Source organism: Typopeltis vanoorti, chromosome 16 (genome assembly GCF_054136105.1).
Source record: "Typopeltis vanoorti isolate ZY-2024b chromosome 16, IOZ_Tvanoo_1.0, whole genome shotgun sequence".
NCBI classification, from domain to species: Eukaryota; Metazoa; Arthropoda; class Arachnida; order Uropygi; family Thelyphonidae; genus Typopeltis; species Typopeltis vanoorti.
In genome coordinates this window covers 114,711,015-114,726,706 of record NC_143564.1, presented here as the reverse complement: position 1 = coordinate 114,726,706, position 15,692 = coordinate 114,711,015, and the positions used below count along the sequence as shown (strand labels likewise).

General features: G+C 36.5%; 1 non-coding gene across 1 annotated transcript; it reads right to left on the bottom strand.

Moving 5' to 3' along the window:
* Positions 1–2,824: 2,824 nt before the first annotated feature.
* TRNAG-UCC (transfer RNA glycine (anticodon UCC)) lies at positions 2,825–2,896 on the bottom strand. The gene has a single exon. It is a non-coding gene; the product is annotated as a tRNA-Gly (tRNA).
* Positions 2,897–15,692: the final 12,796 nt, after the last annotated feature.

Here is a 15,692-nt window from a genome sequence, read left to right as displayed (position 1 = left end):
TCGTTGGCCCTGCTCCACCTAATTTTCTCAGAAGTGACCAGCTTCTCCGACTACATGTGACGAAATCGAGTTCTAATCGAGTGCTGGGAACTAAGAGTAGAGCAGTAGTTATTATCCCAACACGTCTCCATGGTGGGAAAGAAAAAAAAATCAACGTCACAAACTTATTCAGCTCACTTTCGTTGACGAGACTTTTTACATTTATTTTATTTAAATAAATAAAACAGACTCGTTTTCAAAGATGATTTAGAATTAAACATTTATATTACATACTGTTCATATAAAATTGTTTGGTGCACAACAGCGAATAATGTTTGTTTATAATGTGGAAATATTTTATGACTATGAACTGTTGTTCAAATTTAAAAGGTTTGCACTTAATTAATTAATGACAACAACAAAAACATGTCTTCATTTCATTAGACAGCAGAGTAGTATTACGGGGGGGGGGGGCTGCTTTTCATTGTATAGGGAAATTGAGATCTCGTTGTTGTAAAGTCAATCCTCATCATATGACTAATTTCAGTAATTTTGCTGAAAGCTTTTAAATTGTCCATAACAGCCCTTTCACAAAGTGTACTTACTATAAGAGGGAACAGAAAAAAAGTGCCGCGTGCCGCTTATTTCATTTCATTCACAGACTTCGGTTTACTCCGTTAGAAACAAGTTCAGTATACACATTATATCTTATTTTGTTTTAAAATGTGTATAATGTACATTTTTCCACATAGATGGCGCCACAATATTTCCTACACCTGCAGAACAGAATAGACCAAGTGTGGTACCGTAAAATACGCGTATATTCCAATATGCATTCTTACCTCTTTAATTTATTATTATTTCTCGTTGTATAATTAAAATCTAAAACAAGTTTTAGAAGCATTTCATAGCCTTTGGTAGCGTATGACATCAGTCATTCCTTACCATGCTCCCAACTCTGCTACATCAGCAAGTAGTTGAATATCTCCTTTCAAATACTACAGGAGCACTGATTAAAAGGATAAATAAGTAGAGGGTCCAAGGACAGAATTCTGTGGCTTTGCAATGGTCATCCTACTTCTCTAAGTGGATTTCCTATACGATATTTTGTACTATTAATGCAGACGGAAACTTGCTATGTTGACCATGTTTGCATCACGATGCACGTCCTCGGAATGTTGTCCCAAAAATTAGAGGCTAATAATAAAGAAAAGATGGCTATCTTCCCTTAGCTTTCTCCGATATACCAAGATTACCTTAGCGAGCTGGCCCTTGTAGTTGCATACAATTATTTATTTATTTTTTTTAAAATAAATTTCATTTTTTTGTTGTTGTTGTTGTTGTTGTTGTAATGCATTTATTTCAATTTACAATAATTTACATTGTTTCCTCACATGAATTATTTAAAAATCATGTTATCTTTTTATTCGGCCTCTTTAGTGCGATTCTACTTTGCGTTTTCACGATATCTGTTTAGATTAACGTGAACGGACGTTTAATTAGTCCGTTTGTTTCTTGAAAATCGTTGAATTTCGAAGAAAAACAATAAAATAAAATTTATTATTGCGTTTACCATTTTCTATGTAAGCGCTAACACATTTTATTTATGATGATGAATTCACGAATATACAACTTGTAGAGTGAACTGGAACGCTATTTATACTTTTTTGAAGAACCGGAACAACGTCTCGAACCCCGATAAAAATAAATGGGTAACTATTTTATTAATAAAAAGTGGGTTAGTGCCCTAACTTTAAGTACCCCTTATGCGATGCTTGGTAGTATAGTGCTTGAAGCCGTCTCTGTCTTAATCCTAAATTACATTGCGACTTAATGAAGTACAAAATCGCAGCATAGAAGTGCATAAAGTAAATTTAAAAGTGTGGGCAACGCGAGACAAAAAACTACAAATGGGATTTTCCTCTTCAGACCATGACTGAAAATAAACTAATAATGCACTAGTAATTTTAGTTATTAGGATAATAATTATTATTACATAACCACCAAAACATATGAAGGCTCTAAAGCAATTCGACAAAAAATTGCTGAGAGATGTATGCGAGCAAAACTATGGTTACGCGCCACAGAGAGAGAGAGAGAGAGATAAACGTTCTTAGCAAAGAACCTTCTTTTTTAAGTCAACCAAACAAACAATAATGGCAAAAAGGATGAGGTTTTTTTTTTATATAGAAAACAAGATTTATTAAAGCGATATTGTACAGATGCTTGATTTTATGGTTGACTTCTACAATCATCCAGTTAATTCACTTTGATATCTCAGATAAAAGATAAAGAAAAACCCTTTGGCATAATATTTAGGAAACTTAAGATAGCATTCAGCTGAGAAACAATTACACAGTGAATATTTTTCTTTCTCGGTTTAAATAAGTAGCATTGTACTTGAAATCTTCTATCTGCAATTATGCTATAAGACTAAAGAAATTTAAAAATAATTTTTAAATTCATGATATATATAAATATAATTAAATATTTAAATAATATATATATATATATATATATATATAATATATATTATACATGGCTGTAGTTCACTGATAAAAAGAATGATTGGCAGATGCAATGAGAATACTCAATTTTTTAACAACTTTTCTTTCAAAATGAAAGAACTCCCTCGATGACACCTCCAAGGAGTCTTTGGACTCCTTGGAGGTGTCATGTAATAATAATAATAATAATAATAACCGAAGATCGAATGAAGCCAACTAGCTAAATGAGACGAGAACCGATAACAGAAAGATTACTGTATTTAGAAAACTTGGGATCTGAGTTTGATATATTGAATATAATATGATGATAACAGGACATAGGGGGGAAAAAAAAATACTGCGACGGCCGGGAATCGAACCCGGGTCAACTGCTTGGAAGGCAGCTATGCTAACCACTATACCACCGTCGCCACAAGTTATTACTTTACTATTATTTTATATAAAACATCGTAAATTGATAATGTGAATGTAAAGATGAAAGTATGATACTTTTATTTATTTCAAATTACATATAAGATCACTTGTAATGACAAAAATGACAAAGTATCTTTTTTTGCGACGCTAATATACTTAAGACATCACCGACACAGCGTATTTTATATCTGTAAAATATATACACGCAGAGGGCCGTCGGCAGATTAGATCGTGCCGTGAGGCAAGCAATTAAATTTTTGCTTGTTATTAAATAAGACAAAAATATAAGAAAATCTCAAACTGCTATTTTGTTTTTATTACAAGAGAAACATTAATGCAAAACAATTACATAACAATATTAATTAAATGTTTGCTCTGCAGGGATATCGCACAATAAAAATGTTTATAAGCTCTTCTAAATATCAATTATAAGCTATGTCCGCCTCTATTGATATATTTGCTAGACCAATCAATCTTTCTTGGGTCATTGCTGTTCGCAAATAATTTTTAATCAGTTTAAGCTTGGAAAAACTTCTTTCCTCACTCGCTACGTTAATAGGAATTGTTAGTGAAGCGACGGCGTCTACCATAATATGGCTGAACGAGCGCCCTTATTATTGTTGGTGGTTCTACAATTCCAAGCAGAGTGCTTGGAGTTTAAGTCTCTGACAATAATGATGGACTCTCTAATGTCTAAGATGACATTTAGATCAGAATGCAGTAGAGTTTTTAAAGGTGGGTTGTAGGCTGAGTAGATTTTTCCAGTCTGCCTGCCGAGCTAGTGAATCCACGCCTGTGACCTCAAGGTTAGTGGTTGGAAGATTATTTACAGAATGGTGTTTGATATAATTTTTAATGAAGATGGCAGTGCCCCTGCCTCTTTAATGAACCGACAGTATAGAAGATATCCTCTTATTTTAGGGCTGTCCGAGGGTCTTCAATGTATCTTGCTATTAGAACAACATCTGGCTGATATCTCTGAGTAAAGTCTTGGAGCTCTAAAATTTTGGTTCTGAGGCCATTTGCATTCCATGCAATGATCTGAAGAGAGGCTGGAATTAGTTTGTTTCTATTCATCTATAAGTGCTGTGAGGATGGCTTGTTTCACATAGGAATCTTTTAGTGGAGGTTGCTGAAGGGTTTGACATGCTGAAGTCTTGTAGCATGTTTGCTAGAGAGGCAGTAATAACAGTGGTCAGGTTAGTAGGTACTGTTGCTTGATTCTGTTCTGGTGTTGACTTGTTTGAATGGGCCACATCTGCATAACTTCTTGTCTACCTTTGGTATTCTCTATTCTTGAAGGCCACTGAGCCTCTGGCTGTGGTACAATGGCCTCTGGTATTCGTGTTTTAGAGGTAGAAGACTGTTTAGTTGTCTCCAACCGTCTGTTCTTTAGGTGTTGAGTACACCCCTTATAATTGGCTGGGTGAGGGCCACCACAGTTGGTACATTTAGCCAGGGTGCTTTTCAGCTTGGTGCAGGTGTTGGTGGGATGCTTCATCCCACACTTAAGGCATCTGAACTCTGCTCTGCACAGTTTCTGAGCATGGCCACATTCCTGGCATCTGTGGCACTGTCCTGTTGAAGCTCTTTTCCTAAGATGTTCAGGACTGATCTTAAGTACACAGATCAATGTCAAGTCATGGATGTTTGGTAGGTCTTGATGGTAGAGATGGGTGGTAGGTCTTGATGGTAGAGATCAGCAGCGATTTCATCTGTAGATATGTCCTCAGAAACACCTCTAAGAACTACCTTCAGCTTTTTCTCCGAGCTGAGGGAGAAGGCATGATATTGTGCACCGTTTGAGTCTAATTCTCTGGTCAATCTTCTATAGTCCATTACTGTGGCAGGCTAAATCTTTATGCTGTCATCCACATTTTTCGCTGTTTTGTATGATATTTGCAAGTCGGACATGGTGGACCTTATGGACGCCCACCTCTGCTTTTCACGGGAGAATGATTGGGAATACTTTCTCTTTGAGAGAGGCAGAGGAATCTGTGATGGGGCCATCTTCATCCATTCCGTTGTCCTTGGGTGGCTCTGTGGTTGTTGTCTTGCACTTCTTCAAAGTTTGGGGGAGTACAAATCACCAAATCCAGCTTCTCCTCCATCTGGGTAGTGTCTTTGCCCTCCTCAACATTTCCTGGCAAAGAGTAGAAATTAATGATGCCGGGCCACTCATGTTCAAATTTTTTTACTATCTTTTTGAGAATGCTGAACACCCACCCTTTGTTGAGCGATTCAATATGGGTGTCATCTTCCTCCTCGCTCATGGTAATGACAGCACTACAATTTGTTATTTAAGCCAACAATGGCAATTCTAATGACAGTATGTAATGGAAGCAAAAATTAGGCTTACCTGAAAAATCCACAATAGAACAGAGTCAATCTTGGAGTTTAATCGATCTTCAGTCGACTACTCAAATTCACCAAAAATCTCAATCTTTAATCTTGAAAACTCAATCAAAATCAATTCTCAATCATCTCCTCAATCGAATTCTCAATGCAAAACTCCACTCATCTCTCCCCCTTCAATATTCCTAATCCAAACCATCATTTATTGGATGTACTTACATGAGTTCTGTGGTCAATTTCTCTTGGATGCAAGTAAAAAAAAAAAAAAAAAAACCGGAGTTCGTTCCAAGAGAAAAACACATCACGTACTTCTGCCAAATATTGCCTACCCGAAATTAACTAAAATAGGCCCGAAAAAAGTTCTAGTTGGCAACTAAGATTTATCTTGTATTTTTCTGCAGACAAAACTTGTGTTATAGCAGTCAATGTGATGTTAATACAGTCGATACAGAAGTGATTATTCACTGAGTACGGAAAAAGGAATTGAAGGTTTTTTTTAAATTTTATTTTAGGAAGTGGGGGGGGGAAGGGAAGTGAATGAGTGAGTAAACAATAAATGATTTTATGATAAGCATTATTTTAGACAATGATGACCTCTAGCAGTGAATTTTGCACCTTGGATATAACTGAGGGGAGGGTAGAGATCCAGCTTGTATCCCAAAATATATATTGTGTTGACTCCATTAACCACCTTACCGGCCATTATGGATCAAATACGCATCCTCATTAGCTTTGTATCCATCATATATTTCAATGTAATATCAATTTTATTAAAATTTTAATATGCACTTCGCATCCATGATAATCTTGACGTCTATAGACTTGGCCGGTAGTGTGGTTAACCTTATTGGTAAAGATCTACATTATGAAAAATAAAACATGCTAGCACTACTCTCCAAGGGCCTTTTGAAAATCCTCTTTTAATGAATAATAAAATACAATAGTACAGTACTAACTCGAGATAAAAAAAAAGGCTTCCACCATGTGTTTAACCATAATGTTTTGAGGGGGGGGGGGAGTTTGACTTCATCTTGTTTCTCTGCTGTTTTTCTCTTCTTCTTCTGCAACTTTCTGCACTTCTAGCTGTAATTCCACCCCTCTTTTCAGAGTTTTTTACCCATGGCTTCAACCAACTGCTCTACATCTTCACTGTCAACCTCCAACTCCCACTTAGCTAGCAGCACTATCTTGCCACTAAATTCCTGTAAGGTTTTGTTTTTGTCAAATCCCCTAAATTTATGAACATACTTTCAGTAGCTTCTTCCAAACTCCATTCATACACTCGGCTGTCACCTCACATAATGCTGCATCACATTCTTTGTACAATGCATATTATATTCCTTCCCAAAGTTTTTGAGAATTTTCTCACCCTCAGTAGCAGTAAGAGCATGAGCAAAGGATTTCTTAAATAATGCATAGGCAGCAATCATACCCTGGTTTGTGAGTTGGAGGAGTGAGGCAGTATTCGGTTAATGTGTTAATGGGATGACCATCATATGAATGGTCATAAGTCACACATTGTAAGTCAAGGACAGACTGACTGTATATGTGTATTTTTATTTATTCATCTGCTACATTAATAGTTGTATCATCAGGTTTATTAGTTATGTTGAAATCTGGTACTTAATATCTTTAATAAAATTTGTTCACAAACTTTCAATTTTTATTTAAATTGGACCATTTTTAATATTATTTTAATCTATAACTTTTTTAGAATATGTTATATCTGAAAATAATAAACTTTCTAGAACACAAAAACCAAAAATAAAATGGTTCTAGGTTCTGTGAAATACTTATTTGTTAAAACATAGACATTAAATTAATGGTTTCTTCATATGTGTATATGAAGATAACTACTGCTGATAAGTATAAGGCTAGTTTTGATTTATTTCTATATCACTGAATTTGTGTTTCTTCTGAAAATAAATCCAACTGGCTTATAAATTCTGAAGAGCTCAAGAAATTGCCATTTTCATTTAACTTGGAAGCTGGTAATGTGTACCTCTGTTCCATTGATGGTTTCTTATTCTTAAATTGATTAACTGATTCAATGTGTCCACATCCACAACACACTCAGACAATGCATTCCACTCACCAACCACCCTCCATGCAAAGAACCTGATTCTCACTCTTTTGCTCACACCCTCTTTATACAGTTTCCAGCAATGGCTTCTTGTTCTACTTCCCTCTCCAATGCTATGAAAAATCTCTTTCATGTCTACCTGATAACAACCCCTGACCAGTTTATATGTCTCAATCATATCCCCCCCTCTTCCTATTCATGAAGCTCTGCAACTTACATTCCCTCAATCTGTCCTCGTACTCCACATTCCAAAGACCACTGACTACTTTTGTGAATCTTCTCTGTACCCTTTCCAACATATCCTCGTCACAATGAAAACCCAGTGACCAAATCTGTGCACAATAATCCATATGAGGCCTGATCAAGGCCTTATATAATGGAATCATAACCTCTCTATTTCTGCATGTCAGGGTTCTCCGCATCATTGCCATTATTCAATGTGATGTCTTCACAACTTGTGCAATGTGGCCCCTGAATTTCAGGTCCTTGTCCACCATCACACCTAGATTTCTCATCTCTTCTACTTCTGTTAAAGTTTCCCCACCAAGTGTATACTTGGTATCCCATCGTTGCTTACCAAATCTCAAAATCTTATGCTTGGCAACATTGAACTTGCAGTTCCACTTACTTGCCCATTAATGCAATCTATTCAAGTCCTCTTGTAAGGCATTAACATCAGCCCGACTGTGCATTGCTCTCCCAGTTTTGCATCATCTGCAAACAGCTGGATATCACTAGTCAAACCCAACCCAGTATCATTAACATACAAATTGAACAACAACCAAAACTGACCCCTGTGGCACACCACTGGTGACCTTTCTCTTTCGAGATACTGTACCCCCATATACAACTTTCTGATACCTATCTGACAGCCAGTCACTGATCTAACACAGAAGTCTGTTATCCAGTTCCAGTCCCATCTCTTTCAATTTAATTAAGAGCTTGTCATGTGGTAGCCTATCAAAAGCCTTTGCAAAATCCAATTACATCACTATATATGCATCTCCTCTGTCCAAGGTATTTGTCACCTTGTTATAGTACATAAGTAAGTTAGTGAAACATGATCTCCCCTTAACAAACCCATGCTGATAACCACAGAGAATACTGCTGTTATCAACCCATTTCTGTATCCTATGATAGAAATGGGTTGATAATGAAATGGGCGGTGATAAGGCTGTAGCTTCAGCATTATCACTGTCTTTATGCAGTGAAACAATTTTACCCTCCTTCCACTCCCTTGGAACCTGTGCTGTTGCAAAACTCTTGTTAAACAGGCATGCCAATGCTACTGCCAGTTCCCCCAGAACATTTTCTTAAGATGCGTGGTGATATTTCATCAAATCCTATTGCCTTATTAACATCAAGGTTATTTATTTCCTCAAATACCTCCTGCTCACTCACAATTAAGCTATCCTCTCCTATGTCCTCTACACTCAAATTCCTCATGATTCCACCCTGATCAGGATGAAACACACTTATAGACTGATCACTGAATACTTCAACAATGTCTTCTGCAGCAGTTACCATTCTACCACTTTCATCCCTTAACTTCATCGTTCCATGATCGTTCTTCCTTCTACTTGCCACATATCTAAAAAACTCTCTAGGGTTTTTCTTAGCCTGATTTGCCAATTTCTGCTCATACTCTACTTTTGTTTTCCTTACTAAGTGAGTCACTCTCCTGGCTTGTTCTTTATATTCTTCATGTGACTGATTACCATTAATCATCTTGTACTCCCTCCAAAGGACTTTCTTTTTCCAGATTTCATGCTTAAGCTCGACATTCATCCATTTTACACCAACCTTATTCAGCCTTTTGGCCTTTGGGATATTCATACATTGATGCTGTTATGTATTTCTTTGTAAGTTCCCATGCAGCATTTATTTCCTTACTGCTCAACTCCTCGTTCCATGTTATAGCTCGAAGTTGTCTCCTAAGCTTGTCATATTCACCAGCCTTATAATTCCACATATATTCTTTCCTCGCAAAAGCCTGCATATGACTAGAGCCACAACACAGGTGATTACTTCATGATCACTTTCACCAACTGGAGGAAAATGTGAAACCCCCCCCCTAACAATTACATCCTCTGATGAAGTGATGAGGTCCAGAATTCTTGATCCTCGCGTGCCTTTCTTTACATGCTGCCTGAGATAGTTATCTCTCAAGAACTCAAGAAATTCATTTTCCTTATTCCCAAATGCTATTTCTTCATTCCAATCGATACCGCTATAATTAAAATCAACCATAATAATTACCCCTCCTTTGTTCACTAATCCAAGCTGATTATACATTTCTTCATCACCACCTTCCACATTCCCAGGCCTATAGCAACATCCAACTAAATGTCTTCCTCTCAACCTCCACGTTACACCACACTGCCTCATTATCCATTAAGTCACATTAAGTCACTCAAAAATCCATTAAGCCTCCAACATGAAAACACACTGCCTCATAACCATTGCCACTATTTCCCTCTTTCATGTCTACCTTATGTTGACTTAATTCCCCTGCTTTCATCAGCAGCACTTCCCCTCCCTTCCTGCCCTTTTTTATCCTCATGAAAAATACTGTATCCTTTCATTTCTATTCCCGTTACGATATCATCTTCATTCAACCATGTTTCACTTATTCCAATGATTTGGGGTGAATAAACTCAGTGACTGAAACCACTTCATCCCCTTTATTTCTGATACTTCTGGCATTTGTAAATAAACACAACAGTTCATTTTTAGGTCTATAGCCAGTCCTATCCAAACCATATGTTGGTTGTGATTTCCTCACTACACCTGCCAAATCACCTTTATCACCACTTACCACATATACCTCCTCAGTCTCCACTTCTCCACCCACATTGCAATATACTCCATCTTCATACACATTCACTGCCACTTTCAACATTCACTCTCTCTATGCCATTATTTGAACCTAAGTTTTACCTTCCTGGTTGGCTGAGTGGTTAGTGTATTCACTCTCCAGCCAGAAGGCTGTGGGTTTGGATCCCTCCATGGGCATGGATGTTTGTGATTGTCTGCGAAAATACTAGTGGTGGGGATGGTAGACAGTAGATGGTGTTGGTGTACATGATGCAGTTTGCTGTAGTTAGCAGATTGAGTGGTGGAGACGGAGAGTTGTAGAGTAGGTGTCCCCCCCCTTCAATGAGTCTTTGAACTGCTTGGAGGTGTCATGTAATAATAACAATAACTTTGTAGAGGACAAAAATTTCACTTTGGCAATTCTTTCCAAAATGCTCTTCTAGAATGCGAGAATAAATGGAAAAGTCTTTGCTGACTCTGAACCAATATATCATAATACTATGAAAATTATTCAATGTGATTTTCATAATTTTCTGCTGGCAACAGTGCACTGGCTATTATGGAATTCTAAGCATGGAATCTTTCCTGTGTTCTGTGAATTTTGGCAGAATGTTATACTAGGTGAAATGTTTGTCATACTAGATAGTGAAATGATGATGGGAACAGTTAAAACATGAACAGGCTGTGTGAAAAAGCTTTTTGGGTTGAGAACTTCAGACCGAAGGTGGAATCATGTATTTTCATGATCTGTATTTTCCTATGAAAATTGCAGTGTCATCATTTATTGCACTGCAATTTGCAGTGCTTCTGTATCAAAACAACATCTGCCATGCACTACTCGGTTTATCTGGTTCAACAATACTTCAAATTCTGGAGCCTTCTGTATAGGATGGGTGAGGCAAATATGCATGAAGTGATGTTTATTAATAATTCAGATGGCAAGAGGCATTTGCCAGCTTGAGTTACTTGGTTAAATTTTGCCTGACTGCTAATGCAATGCCATCACCTTCTTGAAAAAAAAAAAAATTAAATGTAGCTGTTAAAAAAAAGTTTTTTTTTAAATTGATACAAAATATCAGTTAAAAATGACCACCAAAGACTTCTAAACTTACTGATAGTGTCGCTGATTCAAATTATATGACTGTTTGCTTTCATGCTTATTTAGTGTTTCCATATGTCCTTCAGTGCTTTTGAAGTGGAGTGAGGATGGAGATGAAAATAATCTGCATACAAAATAAATCAATAAGCCCCCCACCTCCTTTTTTTTTTTTTTGAATGATGAGTGTAATTAAACTATTTCAGCTGATTTTCTCTCCATTAAAAATTTTCTTTTTTAAAGTGTATAAAAAGATATAATTTCTTTAACTCACTTGTTATTTTTAAGTATTAAATTCAGAATTAAATATTTGGTTATTCAATTTATATACATATTGAATTCTAAATGTTAGGAGCAGTAACTTTTGGTTTGGTGGTATTTTACACATATTGGAAATCTACAAATTTTCACCATAATGGTGAAAATTTGTAGCTTTCCAATATGTGTAAAACATATTGGAAATTTTGTAGGAAAGGTTCATTTAATAGAATTGTTATGTCATTGAGTGGTGTGTTGGATACTTTAACACTGTAAATGACATAACAATTCTGTTAAATGATAAATGTTAAATTCTTCACCATTACTTAAATCATTATCAATAGATTTACTTAATACACTATCCATCTCTCTTTGCAATTCTTCATTATCACAAGCATTTGATCAGTGATGAATAAAAGCAAAAATATGTGGAAGTCTGACAGTGAACTTTGACTTATTGAAAAAAATTGATTTTTAATCATTCATAATCACCTGTGATGAATCTTGCATTAGACAATGCAACTCAGAATTCAAATGTTTGGAAACACAAAACCTTGATTCCACTGAAGAAATTATGCAAATGATTTTTCTTCTAAAAAAAGTAAAGCACATTGTTTTCTGCATTCAAAGGATTATGGTCTAGTACTGAATACCTCAGAAGTCATCAGTTCTTTGACAAATATGATTCTGCCAAACCAATGAATATTGCACAAAAGACCATCTCTGCTTGAAGCAAATTTGTGCTTCAAGGTAGTGTGCCTGTTTACAGCAAAATTGATACTAGAGGCTGGTTGAACACCAGCCACACTACAACAGGCACACTACCTTGTGCTTCAAGGTAGTGTGCCTGTTTACAGCAAAATTGATACTAGAGGCTGGTTGAACACTCTAGAACAGTGGTGTCCAGTTTTTTTCACATTTGTCACAGCAGCTTCTGGCATAAAATATATTCACATATAACCAAATATCAAATTATTATTATTATTATTATTTTATTTTGGAAAGTGAGGTATAATTTTTATATGGGTGAATATCAAAGACTCAATTGTTGCAATAAAAATCAAATTATATTTGTATGCATAAAAACTACATATATTTTAATTCACAATATTTGACATTCTATTTTTAGCAAAGAGAAATCATTCATACTGCATAATATTTCTTATCATTGATGTAATAATTAGCATTGTTTTCTTTAAATCAAAAGTATGAAATTCTGAATGGAATCAGATAGGATGTAATGTAGTTCTTCCTCCATATTTTCATCCAAAATATAGGAATGATATTTAGATTTCAACAGTCAACTTTGAAAATGTTTTTCAAAGCCATGTTGATCAAAACTTGTGAATAATTTTATTATTATTGTTATTCTACACCTGCATGGAGTCACAGGACTCATTGCAGAGGTCTTACACAAAACAAAGTCTATCATGCCGTAGAGAGCAAAAAATCTGTGTATATCTCAAGAGGATGAAGATAGGATGCAAAGGATGTTCATTACTTTATGGCACTTATCTCATAGCTGGCATATGTGGGGAAGAAAACTAAATTTTTTGTTCAGATATAATCCCTAAAAACTTGGCCTCTGGTATAGCTGGGATTAAAGTTTGTTCTACTCTGCATTCTCAGTAAGAGTGAAGACCATGTCTGCAGCAAAAATATACACAAACTGTCCTTTGCTGGGAAAATCCATTGCAAGCACACATTTTGAAAGATGTTTAATGGCTTCCTGCACCAGCCTTTTTTATGACTTGCACATTACACAAATGATAATAGATGGTAAAGTTATCTACACAGAGCACATTACTTAAAGTTGGAGAAAGTTGTTTGGTTACTGAGTTGATCTAGATTGCAAGATGCATGACACTTAGAACTGATCCTTGTGGGACTCTCTCCTCTTGTGCATGCTTGAGAGACTGTAGTTATTAGTTGGACTAGAAAAATTATTTTTATCAAGAACTTTTTCAAGTTCTTGATTAAAATAGGGAGGGTGCCCTCTGAGACCAATGTTGTATGGGTTTTTCAATATTCCAAATCCCAAATCTCCAAGCAGTGTTTTGTGCATTTTCTAAATTAATATATGGAAAATGATGCTTTTCCATAGATGCTTAAACTTTAGGAAGGCATCTCTAATGAATGCTTCCAGCCAGACTAGATGATCATTGTAGAATATTTGTGGAAGCTAGATTGTGTTCTGAAAAAAAAAAAAGATTGTTTGTCCAGAAACCATAAAAGATGAGAGTTTTTCCAGAATTATACACAAGGCTAGTCAGAGCAATTGGACAATAGTTTATTGGGGAATTAGGATCCTTTCCTAGCTTAGAAATTAGAAAAGACAATAATAGCCTTTTGCCAAGTATCCAGAAACCCATTCTCATAGAAAATCTGTCGAAAAGATGCAGCAGTTGATCAGGTCTGGTCCAACAACAGTTGGACAAAATTTAAGCAAAGTAACTTTCATTTCTTCTTTTGTAAATGGTCTGTTGTAATTATCCATGCCACTCAAAGAGAACATAATTTGTTTTCTTTCTTGGATTTTTGTTCAAGGCACTCGGGGAAGGGGAGAAGACATTGCTGATTTTTTAGCAAAAATATCCCCAAGAGTATCAGCAATTACTGCTGGGTCAATTATTGTGCATCCATTATGTTCAAGGATGGCACATTAACAGGTGGTATATCTGCCTTTCATATTCTGGATTTTATGCTATACTTTGCTCTTGTTATAGAAGGGTTTTAATGATACCATATTGTTGGGAGGGGCAGATAATGGGAAACTTTGTGTAAGTTTTATTTTCTGTAAATTGAGAAAGAAAGCATACTGTTGGGAGAATGTGTGATTAGAGTGCAGAGAAAAGGCAAACTATTGTTATTTTTCTTTTTCTATACTGAACTAGATTCAGGGGTGGTGGCTGTTGAGGTGGAAGAGGAAAGAGGCTAATATGTCTGAGCCATGTCAGCAAATGGAGAGCACATCATCATCAATGTAACCTAGCTAGATAGAAAGTTTGAGAATGGTAGTATTGAGCAAGTTGCTCAAAATGCTCTATACATAAATTGGCCAAAGCAGGGGAAAGCCTCAAGCTGTATCCTCGGTTTATATATGGTGTTTTTCCAAGAATAACCAGCTTGGAAAGCACAATCAAAGAGATCACTGATGTTGGAGTGGGGGACATTTTAAGCAAAGTTAATATGCCATAAAGGGAGGATACGGGCAAATAAAGAACTGATGTCAAAACTAATCATGATAATTCTTGTGTAGAGGCTTAAGTGCTGTGAGGACATTATGTTGGAGGTTTAATGGATTTTTTACAACACTCAAAAAGAATTAAAATAGAATTTAATACTTCCTATATTTCGTCCTAGTCACTAGGACATCTACGGGGATTACAAAGACAATTAATGTAACATGCACACAAAAACTTACAATACTAAGCCCAACCACGTGGGTGACAATACAGTCCTATCTAGGTGGAGCGCCCTCTAAGGGCAGTTGTAGGTGGCCTGGAATGTAAGGTGGGACCTCTGGTGATGACTGTTTCCCAAATCTTCGGAAGCTTAATGCAACCGTATTTGTTAAGATTTGGTTGGTTTTTGAGAGCTGCTGCTGCTTCTAAGAAAAGTCTCTCTTTCTTGAATTTGCTGTGGTGGAGCATGGCGGTTTTCTTCCATGATACTCTGTGGGTGGTGTCCAAAACGTGGTCAGCCAAGCCTGAATGGCCATAGTTGTGTTTAACGATGTACGACTTGTGTTCCTCCAGGCGGATGGATGCTGATCTGCCTGTCTGTCCAAAGTACGCAGGCTTACAGGAACAGGGTACTTTGTAAACTCCAGGCAGAGAGAGAGGAGGGAGCTGATCTTTTGTAGAACGGATAAGGGTAGCCAGTTTGCGGTAGGGCTTATATGCTGTGTGTAGGTTATACTTTTTTAGTATCTTGGCTATTTTTTCTGAAGTGCCACGGATGTAGGGTATGGTGATGGCATTTTTGAATTCTTGTTGAAGAGAGGGACGGGGAATGGGGGAGGAATTTATTATTTTTTTGTTGCTGTGTTCGCTGTAGCCATTGGAGAGGAAAGTTCTGTGTATGTGGTTAAGCTCAGTAGTGAGGGCAGTTCCACTGGAACAAAGATTGTGGGCTCTCTTGGTAAGGGTTTTAATGATGCCATATTGTTGTGAGGGGTGGT